We start from the raw sequence: 23567 nt of genomic DNA on the forward strand, positions 1-23567 counted from the left end.
CCTCTTACACTACTAAAAATTCGGCAAAAAACGACCACGGTCGACCGACCAATTTTGGTCGGTCAAGAAAAAGACCAAAAAACCGACCAAAGTTGGCCGGTTTTTCAAAAATATTTTATTTTTTAATATTTTTTTACGAAACCGACCAACTTTGGTCGGTTTTCTTTGGCTCAAAAATGCGAGAAACTATTTTTGAGTCCGCGAAATTTATTTTTCAAGAAACCGGCCAACTTTGGTCGGTTTTTCATTTAAAATAAATGAAAATTAATATTAAACAAACCGACCGAAATAGGTCGGTTAATTCGGCCGGTCATTTTAAAAAACTGACCGAATTCGATTGGTAATTTTATTTTTTAATAAAACCGACCAACTTTGGTCAGAAATAACCGACCAACTTTGGTCGATTTTTTCAGTAATTTATTTTTTGAATTTAATTGACCGACCAAAGTTGGTCGATAATTACGACCAACTTTGGTCAATATGCCCTTTTGACCTTCAAAATACCGTCCATACGTAAATGGTCGCATTTTGGACGGTTATTGGCCATTACCGACCCACTTTGGTCGGTTATTTTGGACGATTTTGCCCGAATTTTTAGTAGTGTTAGGAGGCATAGTTGGGCGTGATCAGTGACGATCTGAGCAAGTAGAGTATACGATACTTGCCTCTAGGTACATAACATGGTTGGCTTATATTTTGTGTCAGTCATAATATATTACTCTTGATTAAAGATAAAATCTCACATGATTTGGGTTAAGCTTTTAAAGCTAAATGATGACATTAAATGTGCTTTATTTTATTCTTTCATTTATTATCTAAATGCATGTTAAAGGAGAGAAAGAGGCCTTATATTAGCTGAAGACACTCCAAGCCAACAAACAGGAAATCAGTGATTGTCCATAAGCAAAACGGAGAACTCGACACGAAATAAAAAACCTAGCCGGGAACCCTCACTAATCTCAGATTGGAAACCTCTCCGATAACGGAACATCGACTGAAAACTCGAACCTCAAACGACAAACTTGGACGAGGAAGCTTCGAAGTTGAGCTCAAATAAACTTTTTTTTTGGGTGAGCTTGGCAACAGCTGTTGCTGCGTTTTCGAGCTGCTCTTGGCTGCGTTTTCGGACTGCTTTCTGCATGCCTTTTGGCTGGGTTTTGAGTGATGTTTTGGACTGTTTCAGGCTATTTTTCAGTTGGGTTTCATGCTATTTATGGAGGAAAAGTGATTGTTTTAGCTATATTTTCTGCTTCATTTTAGGGGGCTATTTGGGGCTGGTTTTAGGGTCATTTTTGGACATTTTAGATTGTTTGGTACTGTTTTTCGCTGTTGTTTTGGGGGTGGGATTTGAGGTAGTGTTTGGAGGTTTTAGTGGCTATTTTTTCGTGTTTTCAGGTGGTCTTTATGACTGTTAAAGGTTGGTTTCAGAGCTGGTCTTTGCGAAGCATTACACGGTATTTTGAGGAACCTTTGGACTGGTTTTTCATGAAGGATGAAGAAAGTTTCAGATTGGCTTTTGTGGTGAAGATGATGATGAGTCGATGAGGAAGAAGAGGGAGGTACAAGCCTAGAGTTTTCCCTAATTTTTGTGTACCTTCTCGTCTGTCTATATTTTTTGTGTCCCTCCCTTTCCCTCTTCGTTTCTTCCAAATTTGTTTTCTCTCCCCTCTTTCTTTATGTGCTTATGTCTGTTTATTTTACTTTTGTATTGCATTTTCTTTCAAATCTTTTAAAATAATAATTTAAAAATGCTACAGCTACATTTAGTTTAAAGAAGCAAGATAAAATACTAACTACTCAATATTCACACTATTAAAACCTCTTGAAAATTAAACTAGACTAGATGAAAGAATATATTTTTTGAAACTTTTTCTTTCTATAGCAAATGAAAACACAACTAATTTATTTATTTAATTTAACTATATAATAATAAGTGGAAGTTTGGTGCGACGAAGGGTATTTGCGTAAACAAACCAAAAGTGAGGGCAATTTTCTAACTTGACTGTGATTCCACGTGTTAGTTTTGGACAAATCCACCTGAAACCTTGGCTTCTTCATTGTAAATTTTGTAAGTAAATTTACAGTAATTTGTTTCACTCTCTCTCTCTCTCTATGCTTATTCCTCTACTTTTCTCTGTTCTCTGTTCTCTGCCGGCTCTATTTCTCTCACCGGTGGGTTGTGCTATTTCCTTTTTATTCACTGTTTTCATCTGATTTTACTTTTATAATTTATGTATATGCTTTTGGTACTCTTTGGGTTTCAGCAGTGACTTTTCAGTTTCCTGGCTATATAAAAGCAGGAAAATGGGTATCTCCTTTGCTTTTTCTCTTTTTTTTCAAAAGAAATTATGAACATCTTAAGCTTTTGGGTTGTTTTTTTGTTGGATTCTCTACATGCATGTCTGAAATTGGTTTCAAAGGTCGAGGCAATGATGATATTCTGGGGGTATGATATTTTTTGGGCATAGCGGCAATCAAACCCGTATCTCCGCTTGGTGAACCTTGGATGGTATGTGATTTGAGGTTTCTATGTCACATGCAATATGTTCTTCTGATTTGGGTATGTGATTTTGCTTTTCTAATTTGATTAGGTTGCTCACGCTATTTTTCCAACAGCAGTGTTCTCTCTATCTCAAGCAATTCTCAAGGTAAGAGAATACATTCTTTTTGTTTTATTTTGCTTTCAAATTTGAAAGAGAGATTTTGGCTTTCTTAAAAAAGTTAAATCTTGAATATGGATTTTGTTTTCCTCTTTGATATTTTGACCAATATTGTTTAACGAACTAATGCAAAGGGGGGAATTCTTTTCTTCCATAGAAGGTTTTAAAGATGGGTTTACTGAATAAGTGATTGAACATGTATTTATATTTTTTGGCAGCAACCTCTACGACAATGCTGATCATGAACATATTCGGCATGTTTCTCTATTTTGTGAGTTTTTTTTCTTTCTGCTATGCTATATATAGATGTGCTACTATGCCTGAGTGTTTTATTTTCTTTGACATGTTCTATATGTGTCTGACACTTTGCTCTGAAGAAGGATTAGAAAATTATGGACATCGTTGATGGAGAATGCAAGTAATGGGCATGACTTAGTTTATTTAATGTTTTACTTAATAACGATAAATCAAATTTCTTACAAGATAATGCTTTGTAGCTTATGGACTATATATTTTCTACGAATAAAACATAGTTACACCAAAATAGTAGGCTATGGATAATATAATGTCATCAACATATATCATGGAGCTTCAGTATTTTTCTTTTTCGTATTCGCAATGATGGTATTCTCCAAAGTTCTTCAAATAAAAATATACATCTTGAAAGTAAACTGTTTTTTTTTCTTTGTTGTATCAAGTCTACTACTGGTTCTTAATGGGTTTCAATAGTTTAGAAATTGAACTCTCGATCTTCTTACCGTCTAGGATGTCGGTCTTGATATATATTATTTCTGGGACATTCAGTTTTGATTTATATAGGCAGTGTTTACTCCACTTACAAAATGCATTTATGTAGATCTCTGTAGGTTCAAGTATTAGCACTTTAACATTTGTTCCTGTAGTATCTTTGCATCTTTTCAAATGTCTCTCAGGACAATTGGGAATTATAAAATATTGCATTGCTTCGAGACAATACTTCACCGGTTTGTAGTCCTGTCACGAATGAAGTATACACTCATTGCTACACGCATGTAACATGTCGGTCATGTTATAGAGTAAATTGCGACTACAATCAAGTTGCTATTAAGTCTTCTCACTTTTTAATTTTTTGTGTTTGCAACAGGATTATTTGAAAGGAGCTGAACAATATTAATTTGTAATCAGATTAAATGCTGCGGCAAATGATCGAGGCAAAAAGGAAATATAAACTCCATAGAATATTCTTCCTTTTTATTTTTCAGATAGGAAATTTTATCTTTTTCAATCTATGAAGAGTTATAAATTTTGTTTGTGTCCTTTGTTCCTTTTGTTTTTATGTTGTTGAGTAGTACTTGTAATTTGTGCAATCTCAACACGATACAATCTATGAGCAATAATTGTCTGGTGAAAGAACATTTAATTCTATAATATTTTTCGTGTTAAAATTTAAAATATAAGTAACAACTCTGAATTTGAGGTATTTAAAAGCTATTACTCTTCTACTACCTTTATAGTGGGGCTTTGGTTTTCCTACGAATTTGCTCTTCTTTGGTCAACATGTTCAAATGGCAATAACAATGTGGTCTTGAACATCTCCTAGCCAATAGGATCTGAAATTGTAAAGGAGGGAATCAAGAGAATTCGTACGTCTCATGTATTTTGAACTGATAATCTTCTTAGTGCAGGCCAGTGGGGATACAAATTTTGCATTTGGTCGTGGTTCATTCTGCTTTTGTTTATTAGAAAGTACTTGTACTTTTGTGTTATTTTAAAATAATGTAGTAGCACAATGATAGCTCAGTAAAGTAGCATATAGTTTTATTATAACACTGTCAAAATCTGAAACACGAGAGAATCCTACAATTGAGGTATTCTATTAGTCATGAACTTGACATGTATATTAGTTAGACACATCTCCTACTCTCATCCTTTCATTTTCTTTGTTTATTCAATATCCTATTAAAGATTAGGTTTTAAGACTAAAAAGTTTTGCTTACTACTAAGTCATGCAACAAAAATTACGTTGGTTGGTTTGATATGATAGTACAAAATTTCAAGAATAGAGCAAAAGAATGGTCATATTCTTCGCGGATTCAATTGGGGGGAAAACAAAAAAAGTATGTTAATTTTTACATTTAGGGATGAGTGTGTCTCAAAGTGTAATACAAATTTAAATATATCTAATTTTACCATTCTTTTGTTCTCCCAGGGAACCTGTCAGAAGATCAATTTAGTGTGATCCTTAAGGTAAGTTCTTTTATTTTTGTATTTTACCTTTTAATTGTACCTACTTTTAAGTTAAGTTCGATTTGAAGAGATAGTATATGGATGCTTGCTATATCAAGAACTGTGGCCTCTTCATAATATGGTTAAATATGAAGTAGAGAGACCATTTAGTTAGGTAAAAGAGAGAATCTTTCAATAAAGAGAAAGGATGATGGTATAGTGTGATTTTACTTCGTTCAATGAGGTCTCTACAAGTTGAATATTGATAGAAATAGTAATTTGCTCCTGAATAAATAGAAGTCATTCACTCAAAAGTTAAAATAAAGTTGAAAAACTAGCTGTGCTGAAGAGTTCTGCATTTCGGCAGTTTTATGAGTTAATATCATGTTGAACGCGAGTCAAGTCTCTAATATGGTACTCTGGAGTAAATAAAACATCCTTTTCATGTACTTTGTAGAACCCTTTTTCCCTCATTTATGTACCAAGTTTTAATATATCAGAATATGTTAGCGATAGTCTATTTTCTTTTATTTCTAGCACCATACTGCTGTATTGTGAAACATAAAATTGGTATAAATCAACTGTCATTAACTTTTTATTGCTTTTCTTCCTTTAGAAAATCGTGGAGGCAGAGTAAGATAAGGATAGACATGTTGATTATCACTCTTTCATGTAGTTAATCTTAGTTGACACTATGATATTATGGCTTGTGCTACCACTTTCAGTGATACTCATTACTATATTTTTTTAAAACTATTAGATAATTCCTATTTGAATAGATTTTGATTGTTGACCAAGATGTCATCTCGATACAAGGATTTTGAAAATCCATCTACGACCATCAGGATGATGCGCTGCATTTGGTATATATAATTTACTAATATTTTCTCATACTGCTTTATATTTGCGAAATTGGTCCGACGTGAATATAACTTTTGAATAAATAAATCGGATACATTTTGAGTAGCATGAAAAAATATAACCCGCATTAGGCAGCAGTACGCTTGTAAGATGGTGATCTTTAGCTTATAATGCTACTATCTTCCTTTAACCTACCTGTGAGTTCTTCTTCCAAGAGAGATATGTTGCTTTGAGCTAATAATTTATTTTGTGAATGTGGAGCATAAGTATTCAATTGATATTAGGAAGCAATGATGGATGCTAATGAGATAATCTATTTTGACTATGAATTATGATGCCATTCATGATAAGTTTTAAGTCGATCAAATTTTATGATATCTGAACACGGGCAAGTTATTACAGTAATGGTGGTTCACCTTTTTAACATAAATTTGTTTGGCAATTTCTCTATGTTTAGAAGTGTCTTAATGTTTTTTTCTTTTTCTTTCTTTTGTTTTTTTCAAAAAACTTAAGGATGCTGCATATAGTAGTGTAGACCTATACATGTTCCACCTTCAACTTTTAAGCAAGAATTGTGCGGAAATTCTGACCAGGATAATGTTCACAGTTTCATATTATTTAAACAATCAAGAAGGCTAAATAACTCAAAAACTAAGAAAACGAATTTTGTGCTTTTTGTTAAAGAGTTCTGTAACAAAGGAATCTCTTTTAATTGTTAATGAGTGCGATTAATTCATAAGTTCCTATTTCCAAAAACAAAAGGTGTACCCTACTGTTTTAAATTATGATTAGGTACTGCTACTTTATTAAGTTCTCAAAAATGAAAGAGTGCAGTACTTCTTCCTATCTGAATGAGCCAAGCCCCAACTTCTTATCTGAAAATCTGGAATTTATTATAATATTTTTAACCAAAAGTGTCTTACATGGTATGTTATGATTATCAAATCAAATTACATGTTGTTAAGTTTTCTTCTGATGAAAACCTTTATGTTTAGTTCTTATGTTTTCATTAAAAATGGAATGCAAAAAAGAAATTTAATTGGTAAGAACATATCAGGCTGATACCACTTGGTCAAATACATTATACGCCATGCAACTACTTGCATATATATTCATTAAGGAGCATTACAGGAACAACACAATGATTAAAGTTTGTTCCAGGAGCACCTGTTAGAAAATAGTTGTTTCGACGGCCAACAACCGACGAAAGAGGGTTTGATTTTCATAGTTGTTTGTGCATTTGTAATCTACCACTAGCATGGTTTTAGCAATCCGAGGTTGACATTGTCTTGAAAGAATCTGATGTTATTTTGTGAAACCTCTTCCTGCTGATGAAATATGTTGGAATTAATAAGCTGATCTTCAAAAATGATGGAACTAATAAGCTGTTGTTTCATTTGGTAGGGTGTTGGAGTTGATAACTGGGAGGACTTGAACTCTAGTTGTGGTCCAAATTCTAATACTAAAGATGGGGTAGGCTATGATGAGGAAAACCACTTTAATCTGTTAATAAGATAATTTGCTGCTCATTCGTAACCTACATCTGGAAAAATATTCTTTTGTTCTTTTATGGCTAATTTATCTATGATGCCCTTACTTCCAATTAAATTTTCTTTAAGATGTATTATTTTTCAACACGGACATCTATATGCTTGGAATTCCCGTGTATCCTGGAGTTGTGTTTCTTATCCACATGGCTTATGTTGATTCAACTTTTATTTGGCAGATTGCAGTCAAGAAAATGAAGAGGAAGTTCTATATTTGTAAAAATGCATGAAATCTACAAGAAATACAGGTGTGTCTTTTATTTGCTACTAACACTTGATGTCCCAAAAGCTTTGATAAGAAGATGTTGATGCACGAGATATGATATGTTAACCTGCTTCCATGTATTGACGTGGTACATATATATTATGGTTTTAAATATTTCTCCGTGCAATTCCTTTCAAATTGAATCAATGTTATCAACCTACATAAGATTGTCATGGAAACAATAAGCTTTTCTTCACAGTAGAAGTCATTGGACTTGTGATGTGTCCTTTTTACTTCTCTTAACTTGGAAGTTTTTTTCATTGTTTTTTTTTTTGGGGGGGGGGGGGGGGGTTATGATATTTCATAGAAAAATGTGTGTTTGTCTAGCTTTTTCTCGCATATCACATGAATTATGATTTTACTGCTTTAAAGCAGCCAACAGTTAGACTACACATTTTTGGTTTCCTTTGTTAAATGTTTTCTTTTAGTCATCTCTTCCGCTCAAGTTCTTTTCTTTTTCCAAATCAAATACAAGTGCATTGGAATTTTCTATTGCCAACTTCTCATCATCTATTAAATTCTTGCTTCATGAATCTTCTTCTTTATTGAATTTGTTTGGTGGGGTGAACTTACTAAGTCTATGTTATGTATAAAGAGTGAAATGTATTATGCTTTGATGTCTTTCCTTTTGCCATTTGAAGTGTAGAACAACATTCTGATGATGTTGATAAATGTTATTCATTATGTTATAGCATCTGTCACTAAAATTTTCTGAAACATTATATTGTTAGATCATGTGTAGAGCTGTGTCCTAAATTCCACGTGAAGAAAGCATGGATTCTAGGATTTTCCTTAAGGACTCAAAAGAATGTGCTTTCACCCAGCATCTAACATTCACACCAGACTTCGCTTTGGCAATACCACAGAGTTACGTTGGCGATTTTCTTTAAATAGCAAAAGAATGCAAAACTATGACAACTGGTTATCTAGTGCTGATGTATGACTGCAGAATACATAATTTAATGAGCCATTTTACATGGATGAAAGTAAGGAGAGGAAAAAATATGTGAACTCTTTGTTATCTTTTATTAAACGGCTGTACTATTTATTGCTTCTATTTCCCATTCAATTGCTGTGCTAATGTTTGTTTATTGTTTCTATGCTATTCATATTTTTTCTTTCACCCTTCTAATTCATACATTACATAATGTACTCGCATATTTGCTACTAAGTTGACATATTGGGCCCGTGCATAGCACGGGCAGCCTCATCTAGTATGTACATGTGACTGTCACGGCCCAAAATTCATAAAGTTTGTGATGGCACCGGACACCACTGTCAGGCAAGTCAACAATAATTACGTAATTGGGTTCTTATTTTTATTATTTTTGAAATCATATTTTCCTTCAATTTAAATAGTAAAGAATAGGAATTTACAGAGTAATTAATAATACTTTCAACGAATTCAATACAGAACAACCCATAATCATCTCAAAACTCGGTGTCACAAATGCATGAGCATTAACTATGAATATAAAATAAAATACAGCTGTTCGGAATACAATTTGGACAGGAAAAATGTAAATACTCTTTAGGAGACTCTGCCGGCTGCGGGTCATAATGTGGAATGCAGCTCACGTAAGTCCCCGTATGCATATACGCCTTTGCTCTCACACTAGTCACATATGTACCTGTACAAAAATGTGCAGCAAGTGTAGTATAAGTACGTAAGCAACGTGTACCCAGCAAGTATCTAGCCTAATCCTAGATAAGTAGTGACGAGGGGTCGACATCGACACTTACTAGTGGTCCAATAGTATCATGTACAGTAAAGGGGTAAGTAAATATGAGGCAGCGTAAATAAATGAGATAAACAAGTATAGATTATATGGTACGAATACCCCTCTTTACGAGGAACTCGAGCTCTCAATTTGGAAATTTTCCTCCTTAACCGGAGCATATATATGAATATAGTGGATCTCATCAGATAGATTTTCATAACCCAAATCGGGAAAACTTACAGATACTCTGGCTTCTTGCCAAATATTACGCACGATTCCATGAGGATATGATATAGAAAATGTCGAGGCGTACGGCCCGATCCAACATAATAATAAAACTGTACATTGCCGAGGGTCGAACGGGCCGAACCATATGATAAATCAATTAACCTGCCGAGGCGAACGGCCCGCTCCCATGAGAGAGTGGTACATAAATCCTGCCGAGGCGAACGACCCGATCCCATAAGAGTAAGGAGCTTTGACCGCACTCACGAATAAACGTGTGAGTTGTAATTTCTTTAACAAAAACTTTCAAAAGAAGTGTATATATATATATATATATATATATATATATATATATATATATATATATATATATATTATCATGGAAACATGCCGTAGGAGGAGTAAAGTTATTTGGTGACTAATCGAGAACTCGTGAAGTCTCTACAATTACAAGCCTAGTTTCAAGTAGTAATGTAAAACATAGGAATTTAATAGGAGAGACTGCTCAAATAATACAGCTATAGCATGAGTGAACCTAAGCCTACCAGGATAATAACATGAATGTAGCTACGTACGGGCTCTCGTCACCTCGCGCGTACGTAGCCCCCACAACAAGTAGCACACATCCATATGCAACATCTAGGGGTAATTTCCCCCTCACTGAGTTAGACAGGAGACTTACCTCGCTCTGAAATTCCATAACCGGCTCCAAAACCCTCTAACATCTCAAACTGATGCTCGTCGCTCCAAAACTTGTCAATTAAGATGCAACCCAATCAAAATGTACTCTAATACTCATAATTAATCAATTTATAGCAATTTCCAACTCCGCTCGAAAAGTTGATAAAAGTTACCCTCGGGCCCACGTGCCTGGATTTCGAAAATTTTCGAAGATAAACACTACCCATAGCATTACGAGCTCAAATATATAATTTATTCTCAATTTCATGCCCAAATTTGTGGTCAAAATCCAAAAATATAATTTTTAGGTTTTCTACCAAAACCCCCACAATTTCTACTAATTCTGAAGTCTAAATTCTTATATAATCAAAGTATTTAACTTGCAATAGGTGGGAATCACTTACCTTGACATAGATGACGAAAATCTCTCCTTGAAACTCTCCAAAATCGCCCCAACCAAGTGAAAAATGGGAAAAATGAGCCAAGTCTCGTTCTTAAATTAATCTCCCAACGATATTTTCGCACCTGCGGCGTCGCTTCTGCGACCACGCCTCCGCTTCTGCGGAACTCACCCCAAACACAAGGCCTTGCACCTGCGGAAAGACCCCCGTTTCTGCGACATCGCAGGTGCGAGCTTCCTTCCGCTCCTGCGTCTTCTTCCGCTTCTGCGCCCCACATAGATGCGGCCAAAACTCCGCACATGCGGTCCTTCCCCTGGCTTACTTGCTCCGCTTCTGCGACCCCTGGTCCGCTTCTGCGGCCCCGCACCTGCGGCCAAAACCTCGCAGGTGCGGTTACACCAGGTGACAACAACTTCAGCATTTCATAAGGCCAAATTCGATCCGTTAACCATCCGGAATCCACCCGAGACCCTCGGGACCTCAACCAAATATACCAACACGTTCCAAAACACATTACGAACTTAGTCGACTCTTTAAATTACATCAAACAACGCTAAAACACGAATCACCCTCCAATTCAAACTTAATGAACTTGAAACTTCAAACTTCTATAATCGATGTCGAAACCTATCAACTCATGTCCGATTGACCTCAAATTTTGCACACAAGTCACATTTGACATTACAGACCTAATCCAACTTCCGGAATCGGAATCCGACTCCAATATCAAAAAGTCCACTCCCGGTCAAACTTTCCTAAAACCTTTAAATTCCAACTTTCGCCAAAGGGCCTCAAAATGACCTACGGACCTCTAAATCCACATCCGGACGCGCTCCCTATACCAGAATCACCATACGGAACTATTCCCAGACTCAGAATCCCAAACGCACATTGATAACATTGAAATGCACTTCAGCTCAAATCTATGAAATTCTTCCAAAATGCCAACTTCCATAATAGGCGCCGAAACGCTCCCCGGTCATCCAAAATTTGCTCCCGGCATACGCCCAAGTCCAAAATCATCATAGGAACCTGTTGGAACCTTCAAATCCTGATTTCGAGGTTGTTTACTCAAAAGTCATACTTTAGTCAATCATCTAACTTAAGGCTTTCGAAATTAGAATTTTCTTTCCAAATCAACTCCGAACTTCCCGAAAAAATTCCGACCACACGTACAAGTCATAATACTTGAAGTGAAGCTGCTCAGGGTCTCAAACTGCTGAATGACGCGCTAGGGCTCAAAACGACCGGTCGGTTCGTTACATTCTCTCCCACTTAAATATACGTTCGTCCTCGAACGTGCTAAGAACTGCTCTGAGTTGTCCGAAATCGTTGTTTAACACCTCGTGCACCTACCCGTGCTACCACAACCCAGTTGAGCACATTTGCTCAAGTAAAACCTGAAAATCCTCCCTTTTATCTAGTCCAATAAGCCTTAGAACCGAATTCCAACATCTGAAATCCTCTACCAGCTCTGTTTCCAACATACGAACGCCGTATTAATCACTACACGATGCACCAATACATGTTCGCATACCTTCGCGGAATCCACACCGTGCACCACATAATTCACATGACCATAATAATATCCCTTGATAACAACAACCGAAAATCCACGAATCTGATGCTCACAACACACCTCATGACCCATATAAGTCCTGTTCCAACTCTTGCAATACTGCCACGACAGAGAAGATGTAAAGAACTCATAACGACCTGCCGAATCACAATATATTGAGTCTCTCCTCTCGACAAGAACCATTACCTCATTATGGACCGAATAACAATATTTACTCTTTAATATGCTTCGTATAAATCTGATCGCACTGATCCCAGGTCCAATAATCTCGTCTCACCCAGTACAAGCTGTTCAGGTAGGAAGCCACCTCAGACACTGCCAAAAGTCTCATATGATGCCACAATGTTCCAACAAGCTACAAACTCGAATGTGACACAAATAGTGAGGACACGTGCGACCGGATCATGCGGACGGCCACCAGTACCACCAGTTAGGACCACGAGAGGCCGGGGCCGCGGTAGAGGCCGAGGTGTGGCTCGTACTACAGATAGAGCAGCACATGTGGAGCCACCAGTCGCTCCATCTGAGGAGCAGGTACCAGATGTTGTTGAGCTGGCGGGGGCAGCTTAGGCACTAGTGGTGCCCATCGTGATTCCTAGCGTTTAGAAGGCCTTAGCCCAAATTTTGACTGTTTGCACGAGCTTAGCTCAGGCGGTTTCGATTTTGGTTCCAGCTGCACCAGCCACTTTACAGTCCGGGGGAGGTGCCCAGACTCCAGCCGCCCGTACTCCTGAGCAGCTAGCTCAGGGACTCCAGACACCCTGTGTATTGCCAGTTCAGCCGGTTGCTGCTGCTCGGACCGGAGTTTGTCAACTTATGATTGATGAGTTGAAGAAAAGGCTAGAGCAGTTTGGGAGGCTCAAGCCTCCAGAGTTTAGTGGAGTAGAGTCAAAGGATGATCAGGATTTTCTAGATAGGTGTCAGCAGTTTCTTCGCATAATGGGTATTTTGGACACCAATGGGGTTGTATTTACTACTATTCAGCTGACTGTGGAAGCTTACAGACGGTGGAAAACTTTTGAGTTGAGCAGGTCATCTGATGCAGCGCCACTTACATGGCATGTGTTCTCAGTTCTCTTCTTGGAGATGTTTGTCCCACCGACTCGTAGAGAGGACTTGCATAGGTAGTTTGAGCAGCTACGCCAGGAGGGTATGACACTCACTGAGTATGAGATAAGGTTCGCAAATTTGGCTCGTCATGCAGTATGGTTGATTCTCACTAAGAGGGAGAAGATTAGGAGGTTCATTGATGGCCTCAACTAAGGTTTACGATTCAGTATGGCTCGAGAGGTTGCGACAGATGCTAGGTTTGACCAGGTGGTCGAGATTGCTAGACTCTTAGAGATGGGTTGGAGGTAGGAGCGTGGGGAGCGATAGGCCAAGAGGCCTCATAGCTCAGGTGGTTTCAGCAGCGCCTCATATGGAGGCCAGTTTTATTACAACAAAAGTTGTTCTTCTAGACTCATTCAGGCAGCTCGCCATGTTCCTCGTGGTTCTTCAGTTAGCCACAGTTCCTATAGTGCACGCCCAGCTCAGTCATCAGTCAGTGTATTGCCGGCATAGAGTTCTTACCGTACTCCATTTGCCCAGGTTTCCACATACAGTTCTTCGGGCTATCAGGGTCAACAGCCTTTCAGGAAAGGTTGTTATGAGTGTAGAGACTTGAGTCATCTTAAGAGAGATTACCCCAGACTATTGAGTAGGTTTCCATAGCAGAGCTCTCAGTCTATGATTTCAGCACCAGTAGCTACACCACCCGCATAGCCAGCTCCGGGTAGGGCTCAGAAAGCCAGGACAGAGGCAGTTGCTTCTGATGACGTGATCATAGGTATTGTTTCAGTATGCCACATGGACGCTTCAGTATTATTTGATCCTGATTTCACTTATTCATATGTGTCGTCATACTTTTCTTATCATTTAGATATGCCCTGTGATTCTTTAGTTATGTTGTTCATGTATCTACACCGGTGGGTGATTCTATTATCGTGAACCGTATGTATCGGTCGTGTGTGGTAACTATTGGGGGATTAAAGATGAGAGTTGATCTTTTACTGATTTTGACATGATTTTGACATGATTTTAGACATGGATTGGTTGTCACCATGTCACACTATTTTGGATTGTCACGCTAAGACTGTGATGTTGGCGATGCTAGGATTGTATAGGGTTGAGTGGAGTGGTTCCCTGGATTATGTTCCCAGTAGACTGATTTCATATATGAAGGCTGAACGGATGGTTGAGAAGGGATGTCTGGCATATTTGGTCTTTGTGAAGGATATTGGTGTTGATACTCCTACCATTGAGTCTGTTTTGATAGTGAGTACAAGCCATATGCTAAGTAGATTACACACTTAGCTCTAAGGGTTGTAGCTAACAGAGAAACAGAACATTTCCAAACCAAAGGCACATAGGCAGGATTACACAAGGTCTCATAGCATACGCAAGATAGATACAAGTTATATTTCCTAGAGAACAAGTTAAGAGATAGCAAGTCAAAGTTAAGCAGAATTTCCAAGTAAAGCATGGTTCAGAATTAACCTAAAGGGGACTTTAGACATAAGAGTCTTAACAAAGAAACTTAGAGGAGTCATAATTAGGAACACAAGTAAGGAGAAGTTATACAGAAAGGCCTTAAACATGAGAACCTAAGGAAGACATGATTACAGCTAACTTGCAGCCAAGCAGAATAACAACAGACTAGTGGACATGGGGAAGCAATCACTTAGTTTGAACATGAGAAACTTAACATATTGAGTGTCAGGCAGATATCAATCATAACACAAGGCTCATAATCTTAAAGAAAACACAAGGACTCATGGTTGGTGAAAGCATGTCAACTCCAGACTAACATGTTAAACAAGCATCAGGACTTATCCCAGTTGACCATATAGGAAAAATAGGCTAAATATATTGGAAATCATCCCGGCAGTCTTAAGCAACTAGTGAGCACTTAATGATAACATAACATTAGAGTTTACAAACAGCAGAGAGACTTAGTTGGGATAGTATTGGTATGTAGGTTCCTCATGAATTGACTCTAACAAAGTAGCATATTGTACATTAAAGACTTAACAGAAAGTAATTCATTTGAAATAATTCTGGGCATGAATCAGTTTCTCACGAGAATCTAAGGCATGGACTCATAACAAGCAACATATATAAGTAACTAGCTATACATAAACATAATGGCTATAAATCAGTCAGGGTGAACACATATAATAGGTATACATTAAAGTTTAGCAATGGCAAGGGAGCATATTAGGCTAAACATCTAGATAGTATTGTCACATGTGATGGTCAAGGGTCAATTTGCAGAAAAATAGCAGATTGTGCATAAGGATTCAATAGGAAGAGATTTATTAAAGCAATTCTGAGCAGGAATGTAGTTTCCTAAGGGGTTTCAATACAAAAGATCAAAGTAAGGCATGAGAAAGGATTCAATACCAAACGGCCAATATAGGAATTTAAGTATACATAAACATGACAGTCTCAAACAAACATAACAGCCAGAAATCCTCCAAATTGACTACACTTAATGAACATATGTAAACTTATACAAGTTCTGATGAAGAATTGCAAAAGAAAAAGCAAAGTCGACACATTGTCACATTGGTTTAGAATAGTTCACATAACACAGATATTCAGAAGCATGAACACTAACAGGGAAGAACATAATTGCAAGGGTCTGAATAATTATCAGTTTGCATATTTAACAAGCAAATAAAGGGAAAAAACAAGTTCCAACAATCACTCGAATATCAGTAGCAAAAGGAGAACAACAGGACCCCAAACCCCCAGTACGTTAGAGTTCACAGGAGCTTCAAATGAGCCCCGAGCAGTGCTCGCACTGGGAAGGTCAATAGAGTGGATTTCGGTGGCCTTGGCTTTCAGCCGGCCATAATTAAAAGTTTCAGAATAGTCGAGAATGAATGAGAGTGAGAGAATAACAGTAGTGATTAAGGTTTGTCCTTAGGGGAAGGGGTTTATATAGTGTTAATAACAGGTAAAAAAAATGGAAAAAAGACCAATCACACAGAATAAGAAAATCAATCATACATAATAAGGGAAAAGGCCACATGCAAACTGATTTCAAACCGGATTAGGGCAACGAGTATGGAAAACCCTAATCAAGCCGGAATCAATGGAGATGTGCCAAATCGGAGAGATACTCTGTATACTTTGATGCACCTAGCCGGAATCTCACAGAATCTTCAAGATCGAGCCCATTTAGACCCGATTTATATGAAATACACCTTCCATAGATAGAACAATACCTACTATTACTATATTGGAGTGGTAAGTACTCAGAAAAGGTAAGGAGATCTCTGGTTCGAGGGGAAATGCAGAGAAAAGGGCGAGCAAATTCCGGCCGCTAGGGTTTAGCTTTGAGAGACAAAAGGGAATGTTTGAGGGCGGATGCAGGATGAGAACGGGATAGGGTTTGGTTTGAGGAGATATAAGGAGGAAGGGGGAAATGTTGTGAGCTGCGGATCATTTTTTATCAACGGCTGAGATTTAAATAAGCCGAGTCGGGTGTAACGGGTCATGGACTGGGGCAGACCTATTGGGTTGTTTGGTTTTGGGCTTCTAGGGGTCGATTGGGAATGGTCCTGTTCTTTTGGACCTTAATTGGTCTGAAAATTAGCCCTATATTGTGCAATAATTTAAAATACATGAAATGTTTTAAAATAAATTATAACAAATGGCTATTTAATAAATAAAATCTTATTTAAGACATTTAATACAATAATTCAGAGTTATAAAATATGAATATGCTATTTTGACATAAATAATATAAAAATATAATTATTATGATAATATAGGCTATTATTGCAAAATATTGTAAAAATAGTAGAAAGAGGCAAATATAATTATGTAAAATGGAATAAAATATTATAAAATATATGTGGGTACAAATAATAAATTTGGATGATTAAATCATCCCAAAATAATTTGAAGGGATAATTAATAAATATTTGAATAATTAAGATGGAAGAAAATCAATTTTAAAGATTAAAAGAAATTATAGAAAATCTTATATAACCCCTGTAAATTGGATAATAGCGCAAAATGATATTTTGAAAGTATATGAAATACTTTATAAAATATGAGGACCAAATCGGGTATCAACAGTGAGCACATATATTTTGCACGATATACAAATTGCTCCTAAAACATTCCAAAATAGCCTTTAACTATTTTTATAGAATTTTAGGAATTTGTTTATATTTTATTTAATTTTTTTATTATTTTATTTTGTATTTTATGCATATTTAGTAGCATTTTAAATCATGAAAATGATAAAAAAATATTTTGTCTTTTACTTTTTGCATTTTTAGATTTTAATTATACGTTAATTGCACTTGTAAAACACTAAATTAACCAAAAATATATTAGTCACTTTCCATGTTAGCATTGTAGGTTAGATTAGTTAGATTTCTTCCATTAATTTACATTTCTAAATAATTAATAATCAGTTTATTACTAGGTTAAAATAGGTTTGGGGGGTGGGGGTAATTTTTCAATTTAAGTTCTAAGTATTGTGTTAGTTAATTAGTGGCTAGAATTGAAAACTAATTTTAAAAGAGAAGAGAAAGAAAAGAGCATGCCATCTCCCTCCTCTAAATCGAATTGGGTCCAAATCCAGTGGCCCAACTCCAGCCAAACCTGCTCAGCCTAGTCCCCATATTCGGTCCAGCTTTTTTCAGGATAAAACAACATCGTTCTGATTTGTTTAATATCAGTCGTTCCCTGATTTTGATCAGACGGCTCGAAAGTGGCCCTTCACTACCCTTAAAACTGTCCAAATGCCTGACCCCTACCCCCAAAAGACCTCTCATACCTATTCTCTTATCCTCACTGCTGCTCCGCCGATCTGCCACGGTCGAAAATCGTCCACGGCGGTGGCCCTTCACCATATGACCCTAAGACATCACCCTATAATCCCCTGCCTCTCCTGATCCCTGCTATTGTTTTCTCCAAAAAACCCACCAATCGTCACGTTTAGTAGATCTAGGAAATACCCAAAAACCTAGTCTGCCCCTTTTGATTTTTTTTTCCAGTAGTTTCAAGACTCGATTTGACCTGGGACTTGCGTTGATCGATTTTTCTCGTTGAGAACACTCGATTAACATTAGTTTCAATTCATTTGGAAGATATCAGAATCCGGCTAGATCGTCGTCGACTAACCAGAGCTCCAATTTCTCCTATAACTTTTGCTGTCTTGAAATTCAACTGTGCTCGACCCTCATTTGAGCATTTGCAAGGTGAAATTCCCAAATCCCGCATCCTCTTTTCCCCTTCGTGTTTCACTTTCTTTTATTTTTGAAATTGGTCTAGTAACTAATTTGTTTAATTAGCTAAGTTTAACATTATATTTTTCTGATCTAGATTGGTAATTAATTGCATATTAGTTAAATCAATTTGCCTTAGTCGAATTACTGTTTTAATTAAAGCATAAATTGGTTGATTTCTTTGTTTGGTTAGTTTTGATTTAGTTAAAAGGAAATTGGGCTTGTTTCTTTTGGACAAGGCATGTCCATTAGGTGTGGTCAGTGGGTTGGGAGAGAATTCGTGGGCTTATTTGACCAAGAGGTTCGACTATTTGGTAGTGTAATTACTAGAAGTCTATGGGTGCTAAAGTGAAGAAAAAGTTAGAAGAATCTATTTTGTAGTTGATTTTAGAAGTTTCTAGGAGATGAGAAAGGATTAAGTAGCAATAAAAGAGAAAAAAAGGGCTTTGGGATGAGGGAATAAAACAGAAAAAGAAAAGGAGCAAAAGGAAAAGAAAATAACTGGAAAAAAAATGTTGGAAAGTCAGTTATAAAAGAGCACCTCCCCTCACACATTTGAGGGGAATCTCATTCATTCACACTCATTTCACTCTCGCTCTCACCTCACTTTCACTCATTTGTATACACCTAGAAGCATTTGAAAACATTTTTGAAATTCAAAAAAAAATCCCAAAATTTGGACCTGAAAAGCCAAAAATAAAAGCTTTGAAAACTAAAAAAAAAAAGCAACAGAGTTCTAGATTGATTTTGACATTCAAAATAATTCAAAAAAAGCTGTAGTTGGTTTTGTGGTTTCAAAAATAATTTCCTTTATATTTCTGGGTTTTGAAGTGGTTTCAGCTGGGAATTTCTGTTGTTTGTTGTTGTCTCTCCTTCAATTAGTAGCTGAACACCAATTTGAAGTTATTTCTGGCTTTTATTTGGCTATTTTAAAGTCTTACTACTGATGTCCAGGTATTGATCACTCTTCTAATTATGTTCATCACTAGAATCAAATGAGAATATGTTCATTTTGGATTGATAGTATGTGAAATGTGAATCATGTTTCTTCCATGTCAAGTTTAATGTTGTTCGACTGTTGATTTGTATATTATGACAGTTAGATATGAATTTAATAGAAAAATACAATCGTGTGTAGTAATGAGTGATGAGAAAAGACTGTTATTGTCTTGTGTGGATGTAACTTACAGAGCTAGTCATTAATTGGTCAGGTTGTTAAATTTGAAGCCAAAAGTGGAACTCCTGGAATATCGAGGCTATAGTTGCTAGTCAGGTGCAGGCTGAAAATTTATCTTCTGTGTTTTAGATTTAGATACTAGATTAGATAAATATATCTTATTGGAGAGTGCCTAATTACGTGAGGTTCCTTACAAAATATAATTAAGAAACTCTAATTGTAAACTTTGAGATGTAACTAGTTTTGAGATTTAATTATAAGCTTTGAGAACAATGTGTATTTGCTGCTAACCCTCTGTTAATATGAAGATATGGATATGGATATGAGTTCATTTTAGTCACGACAGTCGTGTGATGTAATTGTTGATAATTATCGCATTTTGAATATTTTGTGCTTCGAATGCAAGTTGTAAATACAGTAACAGACCTCTCATATATTACAATTAATTTTAAGTCTTGTTGCCTATCTGGAATTAGAAATGAATTTGATAGAGTTCAGAGTAGTGGCTATAGCTGGAATTAACGGTTACAAGTGTAATTGAAATCACAACCTTATTTTTATTAAAGCCCGTTGATGGACCCATATTTAAGTAGAGACAAGCCCTATGTTGTTATCCAGTGGCACAGGGTCCATTTGGATTCTTTGCTGGATGTGTATAGTTTTGATTGGGCTTTTCCATCTGAGCCCAGCTTTTTCTTACCTGGCTCGGCAATGCTAATTGGACCACAATGTGATGAGCTTTATCAATTGCTTTTACTGTAAAGACCTGATCAATTTATAAGTAGTCCCAGATATTCAACGAACTTTCTTGTGACAAAGAAAAGATGATTTAGCAATTAACCAATAGCTTCAAATTAGTTTGATTAATTTTATATCATGTCCTCAATAAATTATTCCATAATTTGGACATCCACAATAATCTTAAACTTAGAAAATTAATAAACCGTTAAATATTCGTAGAATGATTTAGGTGCGCTTTAATCTATTATCGTGATTGTGTACACGTTAGCATGGCACGATTATGATCCCAAAAATAAATCATGGTACGCATTCGCGCGACTTTGTCCAAATAATTTTAATAAATAATAAAGTGTTATTAATTGTGTATATGTACGTGTGACATGATTTTAGCACACTAAATAAAACGGATTCACACACGTGTGATTCGTGTCAAGATAATTCCATAAACGCCATAATCAAGCAACTAAAAGCGGTAAAAGGTAAAAATACACATAGGTTCTAAAATATGTAATAATCCGTTAATTATGCCAAGTATGATTGTAAAGCGACCGTTCTAAAACCACGGAATTCGGGAGTGCCTAACACCTTCTCTCAGTTTAACAGAATTCCTTACCCGGTCTTCTGTATTTCACAGACTTAAACATAGTCAATTTTCCTTGAATTGGAATTTTAAAGAAAATGGCGACTTGGGAAGCCGTAATAAATTATTCCAAGGGGCAACTCTTGAAACAAAATAAATAATATCATTTTAATAATGTCACTTTAACTGAAAAACTCATTTCCCTATAAAAAGGAGGTGTGACAGAACTAAAGACAGGTGGGACGTGAGTCAGCAAACAGCTGACACCGGATGCGAGCATGTGACCGGTGCTGAGTGAATCCCGAAGACAGAGTAGCGATAATAAAGATTCAAAATATTGACATCGGATAACATTCAGTGAGCAGTCGTTACAGAGAATATTTGTATTTATAGCCAACAGTTATGCAGCCATCAATGACGGTTTTATTCACATTCAAGAGGAGCTTGATTTGGGGATCTTGTCTCCCTAAATAAAGCTATAAATAAGGGAATTAGCATCATTTGTAGAGACGAAACATTCTGTATGAAAAAACTATAATCTGCCCTTATTCAATAGAACTGCTTTCTTTATTTTACTCTTAATTTTGTTCGTGCCACCGCCATCTGAGAAGCTAAACATTTAGCCAGGCTCGTATTTCCTTTAATTTTATTTCATAATCTTATTTGTGTTCTTATTTACTTCGTATATTTGGGTCAAATCGATTCACTTGTCTATAAATCATGTTACAAATTCAACTGTACCATTTTACGGGTAGACAGTAATTCTAAACTTCCTTATTGTTTTTTAAACTTTTATTGTTTGATTTAATCTTCGTCTTCTCCCACCTGCCAAAGGTAACTAATCTCCTCATCAAATTTTTGAGATATGTTTATTTTTTATCTTTTAGTTTTGTGATTCCTATGTTTTTATGCTAGATTGCTGGTACATATTTGTTATTCTTTCTTGTGCATGATTTTTACTTGTTCTGCACTATTTCGTTTCTTATAAACTGTCACACAATCAAGATTGATTGAATACCCATGACATTGGTACAAAATTAACTTTGTTTAGAGAATTTCTGATCACGTCCAACTATGCCTTATAAAAAGGACTAAGCGGTTGTTGCAAATATATTCTGGTTAACAAGTCCGGAGTCGAATCCCACAGGAAATTAACCTATTAAGCACAGCTACTAGACTCGCACAAATTCACGCAATCAATATTTAAAAATATTTAAATAACAAATTGGATGTTTACTAACTAAATATCACGTAATGAAAATGCAGTAATTAATAACTAACTACGAACAGGTTGTAGACAATAATTGGAATGGTCTAAGGTTCTGATTTCCCCTATTGTCGGAATTCTTTCCGCTACGTTTCCTATAAATTTGCCTAAATTTTTTTTACCGATCATGAGCCCTCTGAGTGTCGTAATTCTCTCCGGAGTAACTACCATAATTTACTATACATATTCTTCTGAATTACGCTAGCTCGCACTAAGTTACGGCTCACTCGGATCGTACCAAGGTTTCGTTATTCCTAATCCCACCTTTAAACCCTCTGTATTGATCCCTCATATACGTTAGGAGTGATATTATTTAACAATTACCTAAATATACACTCTCTCTCGAGTAATACACACTAAATAGGCACAGTCGATTGAGGGCCCTTCAATCAACAACAATAATAATATAGTTGAACAAATAGAGAAAATACTACGGCAAATCTATATTAACGTAACACGAAAATCATCCTCCAATAGGTTCCATCAAAACCCTAGATTAGAAGTTTAACTACTCATACTCATAGTAACAATATCCCAAGTATTTTGCATAAATAAATTACAAAGTAAAGATGAAGGAATGTAGAAATCAATGATTCTATCCCCCAACGGGTGTTCCACTAGCTATTCTTGCCTCCGGTCGTAAAAACTCCTTCAAAAGTGGTGTTTAGTGTCTATTTATATGTGTAGGAAAAGATCTAAACGATATAGCCCAAGTCTTAGTCAAACAGGGAGACGAAATAAGCCTTCAAAATCCGGATCAGACTCGCCTCAGACCGTGCCTCGCGAGGTAAAACGCGAGATGAATCTCGCCCCAGACCATGCGGCACCTGCCTCCACGCAAGCTCAACCTCGCCTTATCCCTCGCGTCGCCTGCTCCCACGCAAGCTCAAAGGCTCGCCTCGCCAGCTCTAACGCGAGCTCAATAGCTCGCTTCGCCAGCTTTCTCATTTTTTTCGCTGTTCACTTCTTTCTTTCTTCTTTTCAACTGTTTTCGAGCACGCTTTAGACTTTAAATATTCCTTTTGCTCTACTTTCATCTCTCGTGTACCTACACATAAAATAAACTCCATTACGCGCAAATAAAGTGTAATTTAACATTAAAGCACATAAAATATAAGGTAAATAATATACTGAAATATGAAATTATAGCCACACATCAATTTCCTAACCAAGGATTGTCGGCTAAGAACAGCAAAGAGGTGAGCTTCAAGGCTGTGGAATTAACAAAATCTTTGTAAAATTTGAATAGTGGATATTACGGGGAAAAAATAATGAGGCTACATATATGGCTGCGTACATGCTTTCTTTTCTTGCTTTCTAACCATTTGGGTATTTTCGATGTCATATAGAGCGGCTATTGGTTC

General features: G+C 36.4%; 1 long non-coding RNA gene across 5 annotated transcripts; it reads left to right on the forward strand.

Annotated features, from left to right (window-relative positions):
- Positions 1 to 880: 880 nt before the first annotated feature.
- Positions 881 to 8616, forward strand: LOC107777880 (uncharacterized). 5 transcript variants are annotated; one of them, XR_012694895.1, is made up of 9 exons: positions 881 to 1194; positions 1396 to 1559; positions 2421 to 2509; positions 2592 to 2648; positions 2879 to 2931; positions 4849 to 4886; positions 7131 to 7199; positions 7453 to 7521; positions 8270 to 8616. It is a non-coding gene; the product is annotated as an uncharacterized LOC107777880 (long non-coding RNA). The 5 variants fall into 5 exon arrangements; XR_012694892.1 differs by lacking the exons at positions 881 to 1194; positions 1396 to 1559; positions 7131 to 7199 and adding exons at positions 2057 to 2172; positions 2268 to 2308; positions 3784 to 4756; XR_012694891.1 differs by lacking the exons at positions 881 to 1194; positions 1396 to 1559 and adding exons at positions 2057 to 2172; positions 2268 to 2308.
- Positions 8617 to 23567: the final 14951 nt, after the last annotated feature.

This window comes from Nicotiana tabacum, chromosome 9 (genome assembly GCF_000715075.1).
Source record: "Nicotiana tabacum cultivar K326 chromosome 9, ASM71507v2, whole genome shotgun sequence".
Classification (NCBI taxonomy): domain Eukaryota; kingdom Viridiplantae; phylum Streptophyta; class Magnoliopsida; order Solanales; family Solanaceae; genus Nicotiana; species Nicotiana tabacum.